Source organism: Magnolia sinica, chromosome 18, assembly GCF_029962835.1.
Source record: "Magnolia sinica isolate HGM2019 chromosome 18, MsV1, whole genome shotgun sequence".
Taxonomy (NCBI): Eukaryota; Viridiplantae; Streptophyta; class Magnoliopsida; order Magnoliales; family Magnoliaceae; genus Magnolia; species Magnolia sinica.
The window spans coordinates 11,750,795-11,756,794 of NC_080590.1; positions in this window are offsets into that span (position 1 = coordinate 11,750,795).

The following is a 6,000-nucleotide window of genomic DNA, read 5'->3' on the forward strand; positions in this document are numbered from 1 at the left end:
AGATTGGTCCGAAACTTTTTCGAATGTTTTGCAGACTCTTCTCTCTTGGCCAACGTCTGATCATTCGCCGATCCTTTTCTCTATGGAAGAGGAAAACTAGGGCCCTAAGCCGTTTCGCTTCGATATTTCGTGGCTAAAGATTGAAGGTTTCGATAAGCTCATTTCTGATTGGTGGAAGGAGATGAAGGTCGATGGCTTTGCAGGATTCAGACTCAGTAAAAAGTTGATCATGTTAAAGACTCATCTTAAAGCTTGGAAATCAGAGTTTCTCCTCAAATGGCAGGCAGAAACCGGTGATATATTGGATCAAATTCACTCCATTGATGCTGCCTTCGAAGTCAATCCGACAGATACTGCATTGTCATCTCGACGCGCTGAGCTTATCAATGATTATTCAGCTCAGGTTTTAGAGGAGGAGATCTCTTGGAGACAGAAGGCTAGGTGCAAGGAAGGATAAAAACACTCGCTACTTTCATGCTATTGCAAATGCTCGGGCAAGTGTTAATAAATCCATTGTCTTTCGATAAATGGGGAGTGCACAGAAGACAAGCAGATGATCTCCGATGAGGCAGTCTCTTTCTTCTCCAATCTTCTCAAGTCAGATATCCATCACAGGCCTACCCTCGATCTCCTACCTATGGACCGAATATCTGAGTTGGACGCTGCCTCCCTGGAATCTGGCTTCTCCCCTGATGAGGTAAAATGAGCTATTCAGTCGTTGGCAGGGGACAAAGCCCCTGGCCAGATGGATTTCCTATCTTATTTTTCCAGCATTTCTGGGAGCTGCTTTAGGGGGACATCCTTCATTTCGTAAATGAATTCTATGAAAGGGGCCAATTATCAGATACGCTTGGGGTCACTTTCATTGTCCTCATCCCGAAGGTGCAAGGGGCAGACTTACTCCACAATTTCAGGCCTATCAGTCTTCTCGGGAGTCCGTACAAAATTCTTGCAAAAATTCTCGCCAATTGCCTTCAAGGAGTTATGGACAAGATCATTTCCCATCATCAAAGTGCTTTCATACAAGGTAGACAAATCATTGATAGTGCCCTCATGGCTGCTGAATGTCTACACTCCAGCCACATATCCGGGACAAGAAGAATCTTATGCAAACTCGACCTCGAGAAGGCCTACGATCACGTTGAATGGAATTTCCTCCTATACATGTTAAAATGGATGGGATTCGATGATAAATGGCTACATTGGATGAAGGCTTGTGTCAGATCAACTACGTACTCGGTTCTCATCAACGGATCCCCCAAAGGCTATTTCAAAAGTTCTAAAGGCCTCCGACAGGGTGATCCGCTATCTCCATTTCTCTTCCTTATTGTGGTCGAGGCTCTTTCGTGTATGTTAAGAAACGGCCAGGCGGAAGGTATTATTGGAGGTTTTCAGATAAAAGATATGGAACATCCCATCTCCCATATCCAGTATGCCAACGAAACACTCCTGTTTTGTGAAGCCGATTGGGATAAATTGGGCAATCTTCGTACATCCATCCGTTGTTTTGAGGTAGTTTTAGGTTTGAAAGTAAACCTCAGCAAGTCCAAGTTGATAGGCGTCAATATTAGCGACTCCGACATTTGCCGTTTTGCTGATTTTTTTGGTTGCACCCATGATAGTCTCCCAACAGATTTCGTCGGTCTTCCCCCATGTATTGGTAAGCCCCCGATGGTTTTTTGGGACAAAATCATTGATCGCTTTCAGCTCTATCTCGCGAGATGGGAATGTAGGTATCTTTTGCTTGGGGGACGGCTCACTCTGATCAAAGCAGCGCTCTCAAATCTCCCATTGTATTGCATGTCCCTTTTTAAATGCCCCGCAAAAATTTTAAGTATCCTAGAGAAGCTCAGAGGGGATTTCCTGTGGCACGGAAGTGAGGATCGGAAAAAATTTCATTTGGTTGCTTAGTCTGATGTCTGCAAACATCATCAGGATGGTGGAGCTGGAATCAGAAATCTTAAAGCTATGAATTACGCCCTCCTAGGAAAATGGTGGTGGAGACTTGGAGTAGAAGAACGAACCTTATGGAATAGGTTGATCAAGTGTAAATACGGGAAATCGGCTCAAGGTTGGTGGACAAAGGGGGTGTCTAAGAATGGAGTTTCTGCTGTTTGGAGAGGAATCATATCTTATCATAGAGAGGTTCAAACTCAATGCCGCTTCTCCATAGGGAAAGGGGACAAAATTCGTTTTTGGGATGACATTTAGGCGGGCTCCCAGGCGCTAAAACAAGAATTCCCAGATCTGTACAGGCTAGCCCCAAATCCGTCTCTCACAGTGGCTGATTGTTATTGTATTCAAGGAAACGCCGTTGTCTGTACTCCCCCCTGTAGAAGAAATCTTCACGATTGGGAAGTAGAGTGTTACGTGAAGCTTCTCCAGTGTCTAGAAAATTGCCTTCCTCATTCGGATCAGCATGATAAGCTTGTTTGGCTCCTTGACAGTAAGGGTACCTTCTCGGTTAAATCTCTATACCGGTTCCTGGATCAGAAAAATGAATCTTCAAAAGGAACGCTTACTGCGAAGATCTGGAAATATAAGGTCCCTCTAAAAATTGTTGTTTTTGGATGGCTGGTTGGAAAGAGAAAAGTGCTCACTATTGATAATCTGAGAAAAAGAGGGATGTTGTTATCAAACGTCTGCATTTGCTGCCTATCAAACGAAGAAACGACGGCCCACCTATTTGTTCATTGTCCTTTTTTCAATCCACTTTGGTCAACTATCCTCTCCAAATTCGACATTTCTTAGTCCTCTCCTCAGTCCACTAATTCTGTCTTCGCGGCATGGCATGGAGTCCCCCTGGATAAGAATAGAGCTACGATGTGGCGAACCTATCTCCTGGCTGCTTGGTGGGCCATATGGGAAGAAAGAAACGGACGATGCTTCAGAGACGAGTTCCATTCCGCCATCCATGTGATAAACAGAATTCAGCATTTCCTCTCTGAATGGGCCTGTCACTCTTCATACATTAGCCACACACCTCTTCTCATCGGCACTCACATTGGCAGGGTGTAGTTATTGTCTCGTGGATAGTTTCGCTTTTCTGTTTTTTGGGTTTTCTGTTTCTCTTCTTTTTGTTTTTTCCGCTTCTGGAAGTTCTCATTTTCGCTATCTCAGCGGTCTGTACCCTTACTTTTCTTTTCAATGAAATTTTTTAGTTGCCTCTCTACAAAAAAAAAAAAAAAACTTTGCCCCTCATATGGTTACATTTGGATATGTCATCATTCGCATCACCTATCTGGTCTATCCATTTCATCTACCCTAATATTCCTTCATCACTGTGCAAAAACTATAGCAATCAGACTCCTAAACATCTTGTAACTCGATGGTCAGTGAACAATATTGTCCATCAATTTCTGCATGCCACTGATTGGACGGTTTGGAATATCTGATCATTATGTTTTTTTTTTGTTTTTTTGTTTTTTTTTTTTTGTTTTGCAAGCAATATGAAGAGCAGGCTGGACCTAATGGACGGTCCGGATAGATGATGTGTACTTCAGGTTGTGGCTTGTGCAAGTGGGGCCTATGGTTCGGCAGTTCGGGCCATTGGTCTGATATGGCCCACCTTGCTTGACTGTGCCCCAAACATCCGAGGTTGGGTGAACCCACCTACCAATCTTGGGTGTTTTCTCTAAGCTTCTCTCCTTAAATCTTACTTTTGCAGTTCACAAATTGAAACTGAAAGGTTGGGGTTATCCCGTTGAGAAGCTTTGGGCATCTCCTACTCAAAGAGGGATCGCTGGAGGGGCCAACTTGATACATAGGCACTTAGAAATGGTACAAGCAGCGTATATTCTCATAAAATAAAATGAGTAAATTGTGGAACCCACTATCATTGCCTTACAGTATAAAAATGAGGTTGGTTGAACGATCCTAACCTCTGGTTTGTCGACACTTGTTTTTGGAAATAAAAGACCATTGGATATTTTTCATTTGTAACTGTCTAATAAATTTCCCGCAATCTAATATTCTGATAATAAAATTAAGAGTACTTAAAAAAAAAAAAATTTGAAAATACATCTAAATTGTTGCCCATAATTTAGACAGTTTATTTTGAATTATTTATGTCACATATGCCATTTCCAAGTAATTTCTAACTGCTTGCGTATCATCCATCACTGTCAAGAGTATTATTTCTCATACTCTTTAACTCCTGATCATAAAGTTTGCACGTAGCACAAAGCTAGACTCCCATCATGGTGCACTACCATTTTGAAAATGATAGAAATTCAATGAGGGGGCAGAAATTAACAGTGGATCAAACGTTGGACAGCATGAATGTCAGAGCATCAGAGATCCGGGGCATTCATGAGGTAGGTACACTGAACATGACCAAATATAATGCTTGGTCAACTGATCATGAGAATAATGGTCATTACGGGGGCATTTGGATCGGAAGTTGAGATAAGCTGCTGATGCCTCGACTAGCTTATCTTGGTTTTTACTTGTTAAGATGAAGAGATCAAGTAATTTGAAGTACAAAAGTTACTTATAATTGATCATAAACCAAGCTTATCTCAAATAAGTTACTTACCTACTATAACTTATTTGGTGGTATCCAAACGGGCCCTAAGAGATAAGAAATGCCCAATGCCCATCTGTCCAAATTCAGTGTACATGTCTACCTGGATGTGTACCACCTGCCTTTCTTTATTTATTATTTATTATTTATTTTATTTTTTTGTTTCTGGCATGTTCAGATGTGCCCTACCTAATGGATGGTCCAGATCTATGACACACTGGATGGGCCAAATAAAATTACACTAATCAAGAAATCCTTGCCATCCAACTGAAGGCAATCAAATGAATAGTTAAAAGTAAATTAGTGAAATGTCCAAATTCCAAGGGCAAAAATCAGATGGTTATCATCTTCTTAAAGTAATTTTGTTATGGTCCATTCACAACTAGGTCAGCAATTTGGACCGTCTGGATTCCTGTACAACTAAGCCTTGGGTATGGTTGAATTGTCTCCAATTTTAGAATGGTGGTGAACTATCATAGGAGCCCAAACACAGACAGGCCCTGCCCTAAAAACTCTTCTCGATAGAGCATCTCTAAATATGGTCAATCTGCAGAAGATCCTATTAGATCAACGCCCTGGATCTCTAAACCATACCCCAAATGTTCAAAGCAAAAAACCCAAATGTATTAATTTGATCATTGGGTCAACTATTCTTTTTTCTTTTGTCTCAAACTTCTATTTTAGAAAAAGGGTCATACACGGATGCAGTAATTGTTGGGTAGATTGATCCCATGCATTGCAACTATTTTGGCTTATTTCATAATCTTGTTTAACCAGATAAGCAAGAAAATGCCATTACGCGGAGTCTACTGATACACTATGCAGTTTGGAGTATCAGGCAATTAAGATGATATTTTCGGGTATCTTGAGGTAGCAGATGGATAGGATTGCTGCAATACTGATTTTCACAAGAAAAAAAAAAAAAAAAAACCTACAAAAACAGACGAGGAAAGAGTGGAATCCTCAATTTGAGTTAGTTTGACGGAAAACTGATGACCCACTCAATGCTGAATCCATTTATGAATTCAGCTAAATGATTGAACTAGTACATAGAGGATGTTAGATTAAAGGAGAAGATTACGGTAAGCATTCGCCGTCATTTTCTTAATGGTTGGGATGCATCTGCACACATGACATAGGATTACTTCAATCCAGACCATCTAAACTGATGGAACACAGCTGGAAAACCACACTGATTGAATGATCCTGTCCAATTGGTAGCAGTAAATAAATTCATCAGTAGTCCAATTGCAATGGACAAAAAAAAAAAGAAAAAAAAGACAGTCAAGGTCATCCGACCAGCTTGATTTTTAGGCTATGCTCTCCACACAATGGACAGACATACTGGGCAGTCTAGACTGCCATGGTATGCCATGTGTACAGCAGATGAGTCACCACCATTTACCATTTAGAAAGGACAGTGAATGCAGATCATTGTCTGGCTCAATAAAGGAAAAAAAAAAAAAGTTCTAAGG